The 14,747-nt window shown below is 37.4% G+C and overlaps 2 long non-coding RNA genes across 3 annotated transcripts; one reads left to right on the top strand and one right to left on the bottom strand.

Moving 5' to 3' along the window:
• Positions 1-482: 482 nt before the first annotated feature.
• Positions 483-3,835, bottom strand: LOC136837752 (uncharacterized). The gene is made up of 3 exons (XR_010852755.1): positions 3,695-3,835; positions 3,517-3,559; positions 483-1,039 (listed from the first exon to the last, which is right to left on the bottom strand). It is a non-coding gene; the product is annotated as an uncharacterized lncRNA (long non-coding RNA).
• A 64-nt stretch (positions 3,836-3,899) lies between these two features.
• LOC136837751 (uncharacterized) lies at positions 3,900-14,027 on the top strand. 2 transcript variants are annotated; one of them, XR_010852753.1, is made up of 3 exons: positions 3,900-4,054; positions 4,178-4,404; positions 13,510-14,027. It is a non-coding gene; the product is annotated as an uncharacterized lncRNA (long non-coding RNA). The 2 variants fall into 2 exon arrangements; XR_010852754.1 differs by having other exon boundaries at positions 13,515-14,027.
• The last annotated feature ends 720 nt before the right edge of the window (positions 14,028-14,747 follow it).

Raw genomic sequence — 14,747 nt, forward strand, 5'->3', positions numbered from 1 at the left:
CAATTTAATTACCTCGCATTGCTCAAACTTAGAGTTTGTGTACATTTCTTCTCAGGTTCACTAATTACAGCTATTCAAAGTCTTGCTTTTCTCTTGTTTGTTAATCCTAAATTCTTTACCTTTATATTTTTAAAAATCTTGATAATTACTACTCATTTGCCATCAAGAGCTCCGAGAGTAGCTGTTAACCCAAATTTTCAAAGTAATTCATATCTTCACACAAAGTATCAGCATTACGCCAAACTTAATTATTGTACCGTACCATTGCCATTTATGGAGAATACTATAAACCATCAGGATTAACAGTCATTATAAGCTTTCTCAGCACTTGGTCATTAAGAAAAACCCTGTTACCATAGATAACTATTTTGCTGACCTTCCTGATTCCTCTTCGCAGCTTTCACATCCTAATTACACATCCACAAAGCTCAATACATGTTCACAGGAAACTACTGAAATTTTGACAAATCAAAAACACAGGGTCAAAGTACCGAACAGCCTTTATTGGGTATTCCAAATTACATATTCAAAATCCCCTCCAACTGAAAATGAGGTAATCAATTTCTAATAAACTATTTCAAGATAGTATAATTTACAGAATTACATCCAAAGAGCCAGTTAAAATTCTTCTATTCAGATTTGATGGTTGTGTCTCCAAATAAACACCAGTTGCTCTCAATTTACCTCCAGTTCACCCTTTGCAATTCAGTGGTGTAAGTCGAAATGCAGTAGACAAGAGATACTTAAAACTCTGAAGACTGAGGTCACACCTTATTACCACCAGACTTCAACTTCTCGCCAGTGATTGACTTCATATAGAAAAACTATTTTCCATTTTCCGTTCATTAAGTGTCACAGTGGTGCGTTCCTCAGCAATGTGGGGCTAGCTGTCGGATTTCTGCTACTGGTCCATCAGTTCGTCTCTCCCACAAATACTGCAATTAACTCGATTTGTCGTATCCCTCAGGTCGGCAGAATAATAGCTGCCATCTGTTACTCTGCCTATCCCAGAAGTCACAACCATCAACAACAGCCTCCTCTGTTCAGGTTATAATTTTTTTATACTATACAAACTCATTCTACAAAAATTATCAAAAAGAATATTTACAGTAACTGCAACAAAATTAACAATCGCCTTAACATTTATATATATAGTTATACATTTGAACAACCCTACCCGGTAGTTAAGGTAGTTTATAAGGTTCATAACTGCTCTCAGCCACGGCGCCTCTAATATTGACTGTAGCTCCATCTGGTATTTAGGAATTCTTCATGAATTGGTCAATGCCAACGTCCTAAACCATTGCATGAAGGAATTTCTTAATACTTTCAAGTTACAGCCAATATGAGAAGACCACAGTGCGAAACTGTTACTTTTAAAACTTGCAAGTCAACCAACCATCTATAGTCTCAGCAAAGCAAAAGTAGTCAAAAATATATTTAGGTGCTCAGAACTCAAAACTTTACCTTTAAAACTCCTGAACATTAAAAAACTACATCAGTGAGCTCGGCACAACAATACAGCAATTGAATATGAAAAATACTGAATTGTATGCACAATTATCAGCCGATTTGATTCCCGAACGGATTTTACGAAAATTTAGTTACAGAGCCATCCACACAACCTTCAGTTTGTAAAGCCTATAGTGCACGTGCACTGGCGAGACTACCCCTACTGTTTCTCTATTACTAAAAAAAAAAAAAAAAAAAAAAATCACCATTCAATCAAGGCATCCAACCTACCGAGATATGCCAGTACCTAACAAGATACACCAGTGTCAACAAGCGTCAACAAGCTCGACTTCGAACGAACATCCATTTAAACCTATAACTTAAGGGACCAAATATTTAAGTCCCTTTTGTAATAGCCTAGGACCCGTTAAAAACTTGCATTACAATACCTATAATTATTAATACAATGCATACAATACCTTTAATTATTAATACAATGCAATTCTGAGCAAAATGAACTACAAATTACGAAAACTTTACGGGAATAATAGTAGCCGAAATTTACCCTACAATAACCTAGGCTAAGAATGGCCAACTCAAGTCATCAAACGTTAATCAGCTTGCTGACATAATGCAACTCATTAAACCAAGTTTATCCACCACTAAATATTGTCTTAAACTAAGGAGCCAACAACCTTTAAAACCGCAGCACGAAATCAAATTCCTTACACGTTCAACACTTCAACTAGCAACAATTAGTCACATAAGCAACAATCTCGTACGAAGCAAAAATTCATGTTTTCCCACAAGTCAGTAAAAAAAAACATTCCATGCAGTCTAACTTCCAAGATTCATTAGACGAAAACCCAAACTAAAACCTGATAAAAACCTACATCCTAAACCCTAGATACGTAAAATGAGACCTGAAAAAGAACTGATTATGTTTGAAAACAGTCAGGTCATGCATGGCAGACCTAAGTCTGCCATGCATGACCCTAGTCCACCTTTGCCTGACAGGCGTCTCTACCACCCCGGCAAAGGTGGACCTCTTATATAAGGTAGTAAAGTTATAACAATGAGCAAAATAAAGGAAATTCAAATATAATCTTGCTAGGGTGCACAATACACCTATTATCAATAAGCTTGGCAAGCCCTGCAAATTCCAGTTGGGTCAACAAATTTAAATCTCGAATAGCTCGATTCAGATACTATAGAGAAAAGGGATTTGGAAAAAAAAAAATGAAATGCATCAGACGAGTCACGGCAAATACTTTACTATTACTCTATTTTGTTATCTAGAGCTTTAATTTGTCAAGTTTTTGTAATAAGATTTCGACTGAGGTTATTAGCATTGCAATATTAACGAACTTTTCGCCAAATTTCGATAACTTTACTTTCCAGTAATCTTTAATGACTTAAAAAGTTAAATTTATAACTCGGGAGACTGGACTCCGAGGGCCTACCACTATTAGTAAATGCAGATACTGTAATTCGAAACAACTATGACGAATGGACGTAATTAAGGTCACTGGAATTCTCTGGCAAAGATAAAGCTGGATAACTTACACCAAGTAACAAAACAGCAATAAAATAATGCCAGGACCCTCAAAGATAAAATACTGAAACGTAAAAAAAAAAATAAATAAAAAAAAGACATACAAAGGAATTACGTACTACAGTATTGCAAGATATTGCGCCTAAGAACCGCGAGTTACTTGGGATATAAAAGAATTATAATAGAAAGGAATTTCGTACTATATTACTTTAAGATGTTACGCTTAAGAACCGCGAGTTACTTGGGATATAAAAGAATTTTAAACAAAGTTAATTAAATGCTGAAAACTAATCACAAATAACTATCAAAAGTTCTATATCACCTTATATTCATCATACGAGGCTTCATTGCAGTATAACTGCAAAGCATGCATCTGAAACAGGCTTCCCCAAATTCCATAAATCGAGAAAAATTTCAAGGTGAAAATCAGGTCAAGAGACGAAACGTATGGTTTCTCCGCACACTAAACTTTCCGACCGTTGTACAAGCAAAATGCAGTTTTACTCTACCTTGCAAGTAGACTTCACTGGAGCAACAGGAGTTGACGAACATCTGAAAAATAACCTTACGTTAACCAAGCAAAGAATATTCCCAAGCAATAAAAATATTACGAAACAAATTAGGCTACAAAAACATACAGAAAGGAAATCCGGCAAGTTAAAGAACAAATATGCTGCGTTAACGTACTTTCTTATAGTAAAAATGGCGTTGGTGTTCAAACTACAGCCCAGAATTAGCACCTTCCTCACGCGGATAAATGAATACACCTCGAATCAGCACACAATAAAACGAAATACGACATTATACGAAAGAAGCATTGCTACCCGCGAACAGAACTAGCCCGCAGCCAACATGGACTCTCAAGCCGCGCTGAGGTAGCTCGCGAGTCCTTGCTGACTGATGCGGGCCAGTTGTGCCCGTAGGTCTAAGGTGGTACCCGGCTGATTCGTCGTCTCGTTTGTGCAGTTCGATGTTCTTGTTCATCCGCTGGAGAAACGTGACCTTGCTGACAGGAGAGCCTATTTATTTTATTTGCGTTTTTAGAAGGTAAGTTGGTGCTGTATACTTTTAAGAAAATCATTCTTAACTTAGTTTCTTAATCATGATTTGATGTGTAACTTTTGTGCTTGAGAATGTTCTTCGCTGGCTAAACATCGATTTTCATTTCAGGACTTGGTGAGTTACTGTGAAGGTTGTGGGTCAAGATTACGTTCGAGGTGGAGTGGATCTGCGTTTTAATTTGCGTGATGAACAGTCGCAGAGATGATATTTGAAGAGACTAGTTACACTATCGGTTTTCATCTCTGCGTTATTCAGTGGAAATCTGTCCTGATTTTTCTGATGTGGGGGGAGGAGTTCCAAGTGCGTTCTTTTGTGAAAATACTCCATACTCGAAGGTAAATGTGCAACTCGTGTATACAGTACGTATATTTTAATACTGTGCTTGATTCCTCTTGGTAAGTTCCCCGTTTTAAAATCTTGTAACTTAAATATTTTACACTTGACGTTTTGAGAGCCTTAGTATTTTGTATCGTTGTTGCTACTTAATTTTACTTAACTATTATATGTTAATGCATTATTGCTGAGAGATTAGTGAATTTAATAATTGTCATAAAATTAGATAATTACTATATGAAACTAAAGCTGCTTGCTGCATTTTATTAATGGTGGTGGGCCCCCAAATCTTAATTTTTCGGCTTTAAAGTATCCACTAATAAATTAAACTATTTAAACCCGGTAAAATTCTAAGTTCATCAAATAAAGTATTATAAATTTTGCATTATCCCGCTTAATGTAATGCTAATAATGTAAGCCGAATTTTCAGTACAAAATATTACAAATAAAGTTATAGTTTGTAAGTAATGATTGCGGCTGCACTCGATTATTTTTTCATATAAATATCCATGTTAAATAACTTATTGGTCTTTTATGGTGTAAGTCGATATAGTTTAAATTACTTGGCTGAAATGTAAGGTTCTCATTTAGGGGATCTCAGTAGATATAGTTGCTTTCTAAATTTCTTTAAAACATAAGTTAATAGAAGCCTACAGATAAAGGGTGTATCCAGTGCAGCCGTGGCAAGCTTTTTTTTAATTTTTGATTACTCATAATTAAACTGTTGCAGCATTCTAATTGAAGTCCACCTTTGCCGGGGTGGCAGAGCCGCCTGTCAGGCAAAGGTGGACTAGGGTCATGCATGGCAGACTTGAGGTCTGCCATGCATGACCTGACTGTTTAACAAACTACTAATCAGTTCATTTTCAGGTCTCTAAGTATTTAGGGTTGTTTAGGACATGGGTTTTTCTTGCGTTGTAGTTCTTGTTCTGGGACAAGTTTATGGGTTTTTCTTTTTGGGGCTGGTTTTTCTCGGGTATTAGTTTTGGACATAGGTTTTTCTCAGGTATTAGTGAGACTTAGGTTTCTCTCAGGTTTTAGTTTCTGTCTTGAGACGTAGGTTTCTCTCAGGTTTCTCTGTCAGGTTTTAGTTTCTTGTCTTGAGACATAGGTTTTAGGTTTTAGGTTTTTGAGACATAGGTTTCTCTCAGGTTTTAGTTGTCTTGAGACATAGGTTTTACTCAGGTTTTAGTTTCTGTCTTGAGACATAGGTTTTACTCAGGTTTTAGTTTCTTGTCTTGAGACATAGGTTTTACTCAGGTTTTAGTTTCTTGTCTTGAGACATAGGTTTCTCTCAGGTTTTAGTTTCTTGTCTTGAGACATAGGTTTCTCTCAGGTTTTAGTTTCTGTCTTGAGACATAGGTTTCTCTCAGGTTTTAGTTTCTGTCTTGAGACATAGGTTTCTCTCAGGTTTTAGTTTCTGTCTTGAGACATAGGTTTCTCTCAGGTTTTAGTTTCTGTCTTGAGGTTTTAGTTTCTGTCTTGAGACATAGGTTTCTCTCAAGTTTTAGTTTCTGTCTTCGAGACATAGGTTTCTCTCAAGTTTTAGTTTCTGTCTTCGAGACATAGGTTTCTCTCAAGTTTTAGTTTCTGTCTTCGAGACATAGGTTTCTCTCAAGTTTTAGTTTCTGTCTTCGAGACATAGGTTTCTCTCAAGTTTGTTTCTGTCTTCGAGGTTTTAGTTTCTTGTCTTGAGACATAGGTTTCTCTCAGGTTTTAGTTTCTTGTCTTGAGACATAGGTTTCTCTCAAGTTTTAGTTTCAGGTTTTAGTTTTAGTTACTTGTCTTGAGACATAGGTTTCTCTCAGGTTTTAGTTTCTTGTCTTGAGACATTTCTCTCAGGTTTCTGTCTTCGACATAGGTTTTAGTTTTAGTTGTCTTGAGACATAGGTTTCTCTCAAGTTTTAGTTTCTGTCTTCGAGACATAGGTTTCTCTCAAGTTTTAGTTTCTTGTCTTCGAGACATAGGTTTCTCTCAAGTTTTAGTTACTTGTCTTCGAGACATAGGTTTCTCTCAAGTTTTAGTTACTTGTCTTGAGACACATAGGTGTTCTCTCAAGTTTTAGTTTTCTTTTCGAGACATAGGTTTTCTCTCAAGTTTTAGTTTCTGTCTTTGAGGTTTTAGTTTCTTGTCTTGAGACATAGGTTTCTCTCAAGTTTTAGTTTCTGTCTTTTAGGTTTCTCTCAAGTTTTAGTTTCTTGTCTTGAGACATAGGTTTTGTTTTAGTTTCTTGTCTTGAGACATAGGTTTCTCTCAAGTTTTAGTTACTTGTCTTCGAGACATAGGTTTCTCTCAAGTTTTAGTTACTTGTCTTCGAGACATAGGTTTCTCTCAAGTTTTAGTTACTTGTCTTGAGACATAGGTTTCTCTCAAGTTTTAGTTACTCAAGTTTTAGTTTAGTTGTCTTGGGACATAGGTTTTCTCTCAGGTTTTAGTTTCTTGTCTTGAGACATAGGTTTCTCTCAAGTTTTAGTTTTTGTCTTTCGTTTCTTCTCTCTTTTAGTTTAGTCTTGTCTTGAGACATAGGTTTTCTCAGGTTTTAGTTTCTGTCTTGAGACATAGGTTTTCTCTCAAGTTTTAGTTTCTGTCTTGAGACATAGGTTTCAGGTTTTAGTTTCTGTTTGAGACATAGGTTCTCTCAAGTTTTAGTTTCTTGTCTTGAGACATAGGTTTTTCTGCAAGTTTTAGTTTCTGTCTTCACATAGGTTTCTCCTGTTTTAGTTTCTGCTCCTCTGAGACACAGGTTTCTCTCAAGTTTTAGGGGTTACTTGTCTCGAGACATGGTTTCCTCAAGTTTTATTATTTGGTCTTCTATATTACAGGCTCTCTCTCAGGTTTTAGTTTCTGTCTTGAGACATAGGCTCTCCCAGGTCTCTCAAGTTTTCCTGTTTAATTGGTGGCTCAGCTCTGTCTTGGAGACACAGGCCTTCTCAAGTTTTAGTTTTGTCCCTGAGACATAGGTTTTTACCTTCAAGTTTTAGTTTTTTGTCTTGAGACATAGGTTTTTCTCAGGTTTTAGCTCTGTCTGAGACATAGGTTTTTCTGTGGTTTTAGTTTCTGTCTTGAGACACAGGTTTTAATTAGGTTTTAGTTTCTCTGTCTTGAGACACAAGTTTTACTAGGTTTTAGTTTCTTGTCTTGAGACATGGTCTAATCTCAGGCCTTAGCTCTTTGTCCTAAGACACAGGCTTCTCCCAGGTTTTAGCCTTGTCCTGAGACACAGGCTCCACCCTTCCACAGGCCTTAGCTCTGTCTTGGACATAGGTTTCTCTCAGGTTTTAGTTTCTTGTCTTGAGACATAGGTTTCTCTCAGGTTTTAGTTTCTTGTCTTGAGACATAGGTTTCTCTCAGGTTTTAGTTTCTTGTCTTGAGACATAGGTTTCTCTCAGGTTTTAGTTTCTTGTCTTGAGACATAGGTTTTACTCAGGTTTTAGTTTCTTGTCTTGAGACATAGGGTTCTCTCAGGTCTTGGGACATAGGTTTCTCTCAGGTTTTAGTTACTTGTCTTGGGACATAGGTTTCTCTCAGGTTTTAGTTACTTGTCTTGGGACATAGGTTTCTCTCAGGTTTTAGTTACTTGTCTTGGGACATAGGTTTCTCTCAGGTTTTAGTTTGTCTTGAGACATAGGTTTTCTCAGGTTTTAGTTACTTGTCTTGGGACATAGGTTTTACTCAGGTTTTAGTTTCTTGTCTTGAGATATAGGTTTTACTCAGGTTTTAGTTTCTTGTCTTGAGACATAGGTTTTACTCAGGTTTTAGTTTCTTGTCTTGAGACATAGGTTTTACTCAGGTTTTAGTTTCTTGTCTTGAGACATAGGTTTTACTCAGGTTTTAGTTTCTTGTCTTGAGACATAGGTTTTACTCAGGTTTTAGTTTCTTGTCTTGAGACATAGGTTTTACTCAGGTTTTAGTTTCTTGTCTTGAGACATAGGTTTTACTCAGGTTTTAGTTTCTTGTCTTGAGACAGGTTTTAGGTTTTAGTTTCTTGTCTTGAGACATAGGTTTTACTCAGGTTTTAGTTTCTTGTCTTGAGACATAGGTTTTTCTCAGGTTTTAGTTTCCATTTTGGAGCATAGGTTTTCCTTAGGGTACTAGCTCCACGCCTGTTTTTACCTTGGAACTTGTTTTTTCTACGCTTTTAGGGCTTCTGATACTAGCGGTGAGTTTTTTTTGCTGTTGGCCAACTGTTAGTTGCCCCCTAACTCGACGTAACAATAATGGGGGACTGTGGGGATTTGGGGTTTTGGGTGGGGGAGGGCACAGAAATGGAGCGGATGTGTTTACGTTGGGGAGGCGCCCTCTGGAAGGGAAAAACGAGAGGGAGCTATTCGCCAACAGGAGGGAGTTAAATGCATTTCGCCAGTGTTTAGTACTGGCATCGGGGGGATATAATGTCCCTTTGCCGTGTTTAGTACTGGCCCGGGGAGGGGGGGCTACTGTGGGGCGGGGTTACCCACACGTTAACTAGTTATTGCACTTGCCGGACGGGGTATGAACCGTTCCACACAGACGTACCTGTGCTGTCTTGTGAAGATCGCGCATGGAAACCCCTTGTTGGATGAACGTCAGGGGTTAATTACAGGTTAATTACATTCGTGCGGCAAAAATTGAAGATAACCCCATAATTAGCAACCAAAAAACTGTAGAAAAAGTAAAGTTAGAAAGAAATCTCCGCCACGGAGCTACCACTTCGATCTACCTTTCTGAGGTTTTAGTTTGGTTTGGGGCTTAGGTTTTGCTCTTGTCTTGGGACATTTGATTTCTGTTTTAGGTCTTGGGACACGGTTTTCCGGCATAGGTTTTAGTTTTTGTCTTGGGACAGGTTTTAGTTTTGGTTTTAGGACATTTTAGGTTTTTTTTACTCAGGTTTTAGTTTTTGTCTTGGACACTCAGGTTTTTTCTTGTCTTGAGATATAGGTTTAGTTTTGGGACATAGGTTTTTCTCACGTTTTAGTTTTGGGACATAGGTTTTTCTCACGTTTTAGTTTTGGGACATAGGTTTTTCTCACGTTTTATTTCGTTTTGGGACATAGTTTTTTCCTCATTTTAGTTTTGTTTTGGACATAGGTTTTTTTTAGTTCCCATTTTGGACATAGGTTTTCCTTAGGGTACTAGCTCCGCGTTTTTACCTTGGAACTTTTTTTTCTACGCTTTTAGGGCTTTGATACTAGGTTTTTTTGCTGTTGGCAACTGTTTTAGTTTTGGGGACATAGGTTTTTCTCACTATTCGTTTTAGTGTTTTACTGGCACATATAGGTTTTCTCCCGGGGAGGGGGCTACTGTGGGGCGGGGTTTTAACTAGTTTTGGGACTTGCCGGACGGGATGTTTCCACACAGACGTCCTGTGCTGTCTTGTGAAGATCGTTTTAGTTTGAACGTCAGGGTTAATTACAGGTTAATTACATAGGTTTTTAGCAACTCAGGTTTTAGTTTCTCCGGGAGCTTTGGGACACCTTTCTGAGGTTTTAGTTTCAGGTTTTTAGGTTTTGCTCGGTTTTGGTTTCTGGTTTTGGGACATTAGGTTTTTCTCAGGTTTTAGTTTTGGTTTTTAGGACATAGGTTTTTCTCACGTTTTAGTTTTGGGACTGTTTTTAGTTTTTCATCTCACGGTTTTTTAGTTTGGGACATAGGTTTTTCTCACGTTTTAGTGTTGGGACACAGGTTTTTTTTAGTTTTGGGACGGTTTTTAGTTTCGGTTTTGGGACATTTTTTTTGGGAGGTTTTTCTCCGGTTTTTGGGAGTTTTAGTTTTTTTTGGGACATAGGTTTTTCTCCGGTTTTAGTTTCGGTTTTGGGACATAGGTTTTTCTCCGGTTTTAGTTTCGGTTTTGGGACATAGGTTTTTCTCCGGTTTTAGTTTCGGTTTTGGGACATAGGTTTTTCTCCGGTTTTAGTTTCGGTTTTGGGACATAGGTTTTTCTTTAGTTTCGGTTTTAGTTTTTCTTTTTAGGGACATAGGTTTTTCTCACGTTTTAGTTTCGGTTTTTTGGGACATAGGTTTTTCTTTTTAGGACATAGGTTTTTCTCCGGTTTTAGTTTCGGTTTTGGGACATAGGTTTTAGGTTTTAGTTTCAGTTTTGGGGCATAGGTTTTCTCAGGTTTTGGGACACAAGTTCTTTTCCTCCGGTTTAGTTTTTTGGGACATAGTTTTCTCAGGTTTTAGCTTTCGGTTTTTTTGGGACATAGGTTTTTCTCAGGTTTTAGTTTCGGTTTTGGGACATAGGTTTTTCTCAGGTTTTAGTTTTGGTTTTGGGACATAGGTTTTTCTCAGGTTTTAGTTTCGGTTTTGGGGCATAGGTTTTTCTCAGGTTTTAGTTTCGGTTTTGGGGCATAGGTTTTTCTCAGGTTTTAGTTTTGGTTAGGTCTTTCTCAGGTTTTAGTTTTGGTTTTGGGGCATAGGTTTTTCTCAGGTTTTAGTTTTGGTTAGGTCTTTCTCACGTTTTAGTTTTGGTTTTGGGGCATAGGTTTTTCTCAGGTTTTAGTTTCGGTTTTGGGACATAGGTTTTTCTCAGGTTTTAGTTTTGGTTTTGGGACATGGGTTTTTCTCAGGTTTTAGCTTTGGTTTTTGGGACATAGGTTTTTCTCAGGTTTTAGTTTTGGTTTTTCTCAGGTTTTCAGTTTTAGTTTTTTTTGGGACATAGGTTTTTCTCAGGTTTTAGTTTTGGTTTTTGACATAGGTTTTCTCACGTTTTAGTTTTGGTTTTGGGTCACAGGTTTTTCTTGGGCATTAGGTTTTCTCAGGTTTTAGTTTCAGGTTTTTGGGACATAGGTTTTTCTCAGGTTTTAGTTTCGGTTTTGGGGCATAGGTTTTTCTCAGGTTTTAGTTTCGGTTTTTGGGGCATAGGTTTTCTCAGGTTTTAGTTTCGGTTTTTGGGCAGTTTTTCAGGTTTTAGTTTCAGTTTTGGGGACTCAGGTTTTAGTTTCGGTTTTTGGGGCATAGGTTTTCTCAGGTTTAGTTTCGGTTTTGGGCATAGGTTTTCTCAGGTTTTAGGTTTTTGGGGCACAGGTTTTAGTTTCAGGTTATAGTTTTTCTCAGGTTTTAGTTTCGTTTTTTTTTTTTCTCAGGTTTTCTCAGGTTTTATTTTGGTTTTTGGTTTTTAGGTTTTGGGACAGGTTTTCTCACGTTTTAGTTTTCTCAGGTTTTGGGGCATAGGTTTTCTCAGGTTTTAGGTTTTTTGGGACATAGGTTTTTCTCAGGCTGTAGTTTGTGCAGGCTATAGTTTGTGTTTTTTTTGGACTAGTTTTTCTCAGGTTTTTGAGTTTTGGGACAGGTTTTTCTCAGGTTATAGTTTGGGTTTTGGGACAGGTTTTTCTCAGGTTATAGTTTGGGTTTTGGGACAGGTTTTTCTCAGGTTATAGTTTGGGTTTTGGGACAGGTTTTTCGCAGGTTATAGTTTGGGTTTTGGGACAGTTTGGGTTTTGGGACAGGTTTTTCTCAGGTTATAGTTTGGGTTTTGGGACAGGTTTTTCTCAGGTTATAGTTTGGGTTTTGGGACAGGTTTTTCTCAGGTTATAGTTTGGGTTTTGGGACAGGTTTTTCTCAGGTTATAGTTTGGGTTTTGGGACAGGTTTTTCTCAGGTCATAGTTTGGGTTTTGGGACAGGTTTTTCTCAGGTCATAGTTTGGGTTTTGGGACAGGTTTTCTCACGTATGCTATGGGTTTTGTGATTTTTTTTCAGATTTTAGTTTGGGTTCTGGGGACAAAGGGCTTTCTCAAGTTTAGTGTGGATTACATAGGTTTCTCTGAGGTTTAGTGTGGATTAAAGTAATTTTGTGAATGTTGCTTAGAATAAGTGATAGTTTCCTTGTCCAAATTTTCTAAAGGGAAAGGGGATAAAAGGTTTGATTGCTCCTTAGTTTTGATTCTAGAGACAATAGCTATCTAGCTTGGGCACTTCTGGTAAAACACAAAAGGGTAACTTAGGTAGGTCATTATAGTACATTTTGGTACCCTTTATTACCTTGCAAGTTTTCTGTAATGTGTTGTGCATTTTATCTTTTTAAGATGTTCATTATAACAGTGAAAAAAATTAAGTTTGGGAACGAATTTAAAGACTGATAACGTAACTTCCTTTAACGATGTAATGGTAAAGGGTTTACTTGAGTTTTACTTTGGTGTTCGCTGAGTAAACTGGCGAATGTGGATTGCAGTGATTTTGTACGATATTGTTTGGGATGAGTGATTGTCGCTCAGTACAAGAGCCATTCTTTCATAGTCGAAATGTTCCAAGAGTTGGAAATGGGATTTTGTGGTTAAGAAGGTTGTGTGCCTGCCAATGATCAGGTTTACTTTTGATAACATCGTAATGGGGTACCTCCGTGTAGAATATTTTTGGCTACGAACTTCTGGTAGCCATAACTTGCTTAACACTAGTAATGACAGGGTTTTTCACTTAGTTTAGCTTTTCGTTGAATTAATCTTCAAACTAAGCTTTTCATTGAATTAATCTTCGAAGTTGGAAAGCACGGAAGGATTGCTGTAAGTTTTTTGGAGACTGTAAATATGGTTTACAGGAATTTTGTTCAAATTTGTGGCTTAGTATGAGGGCGATTGCTTAGTAAGAGTGATTTTTTTTTTATTGAAATCTTCAAAGGTTAAGAAATGAAGCGTATGTAAAAAAAAAAAAAGGTTGAATGACTTGGTTGCCTTAGAGCCTGGTATATTTGCCTAAAATCTGTAAATCAGTCTGTGGTTCAAAAAGGTTGTTTGCTTATGTATGTAATTTTATGGCATCCCCTTTAAGTCTTATAATTTGTCAACGAGCTTGTTCACGTTTGGTAACATTGAGATGAGGAACATAGTGTAGGTCATTAAAGGGTACATTTTGGTAGCCTTGTTGCTGTTAATTTTCTTTAATAATTTGTGGTGCAATTTCTCCTCAGTGTCAAATTATGAAAGAAGTAAAATCAGTTTTGGGAATGAATTTGTGCTGTTAATTTTAATAATCCGTAGTGCAGTTTCTTCTACAGTGTCAATTATGAAAGGGAAGTAAAATCAGTTTTGGGAATGAATTTGTAAGGTGAATAACGTAATTTGCTAAACGATGGAGTAAATGTAATTGAGCGACTTGCTGGCAGCACTTAACAAGAATATATTCTTTTCCCGAGCTGAGGTGAGACCGGAGATGGAAGACAAGTGGCCAGCCATTACTGTAGTCAAGATTGTGACAATGTCCCTCTTCATCCTTGAGTACCTGTGTTGATGGACGCTGCAGTTAATTGCTGTTATTGAAGACTACATCTGAGGTTGTGACCCATCAAGTAAAAGTATTTTTCTCGGAAAACATGTCTTGCTACTGTCGTAAGAACTGCATATAGAGAAGATTGAAGGCAACGTTTGAGACTACGTATGGGGAGTTGACCCATGAACCAAAGGATATTTTCGCTAAAAACTGGTTTTTTACTGTAGGCAGGAACTGCATATGAGAATGCTCTCACGCTTTGTGGCGAAAACGCCTGGTAGTTTCCCCCTGTTACCCAGATAAGTGATAGTCTTGAGGACCTTAACAATACCCTTTTCGCCCATTCCACGATGAAAACTCGCCTGAAGGATTGAATTGTTAGCTTAACCTACATCTTAAGGTTCACGTCTCAGTGTTAACTATCGTAATTAAAATGTCACCAGCCTTTATATTTGTTTTATCCTCAGTATGTCGAAGTGCTTATCACATAAACGTTGTGTATACTTCATAGTAAAGTACCTAACTTAAGTTCACTAAAAGTGACTTGAGGGTACTGTTATATCTGCACGGGTGTTACGACCCTGGAAAACATTTTTCTGGTCCCGATACCCTTTAATAGTAGTAATGTTCAGTAAGTTTCCAAAATACATTTGTGCCAGTCTCTAATGGATACTTGGGAATCATAAATTAACGTATTAACGTATCTTCATATTTGGTTCTGAAGTCTTGGTTATTACGTTGAGCTTCATGATTGCAAGATTTAGGCCACTTGACTCGGACAGGGTACGTTTTGGAAGGGTTGGATGCATTTTATGACTGGTGAATCTCTCTCTCTCTCTCTCTCTCTCTCTCTCTCTCTCTCTCTCTCTCTGGTAAGGAGACAGCACAAATCAATTTCGTCACATACATAGTAGGAGACTTAGTACTATGCTGAAATAGTATACATTTAACCCCAGAGTAGGAGACTTAGTACTATGCTGAAATATTACATTAACCCCCTCTCCATTTCTGTTTTAACGCCAAAGAGTAATGTATATTGTACATTGGGTATTTTAAACAAGAGGAAAAAGAAAAGCGCCTTGCTTTATCTCATCCACAAAACAATGCCCTACCCAACTGACATCTGTTCAGACTAGCGAGTTTGAGTCCGCAGGTATTCAGGGA

Source organism: Macrobrachium rosenbergii, chromosome 59, assembly GCF_040412425.1.
Source record: "Macrobrachium rosenbergii isolate ZJJX-2024 chromosome 59, ASM4041242v1, whole genome shotgun sequence".
Taxonomy (NCBI): domain Eukaryota; kingdom Metazoa; phylum Arthropoda; class Malacostraca; order Decapoda; family Palaemonidae; genus Macrobrachium; species Macrobrachium rosenbergii.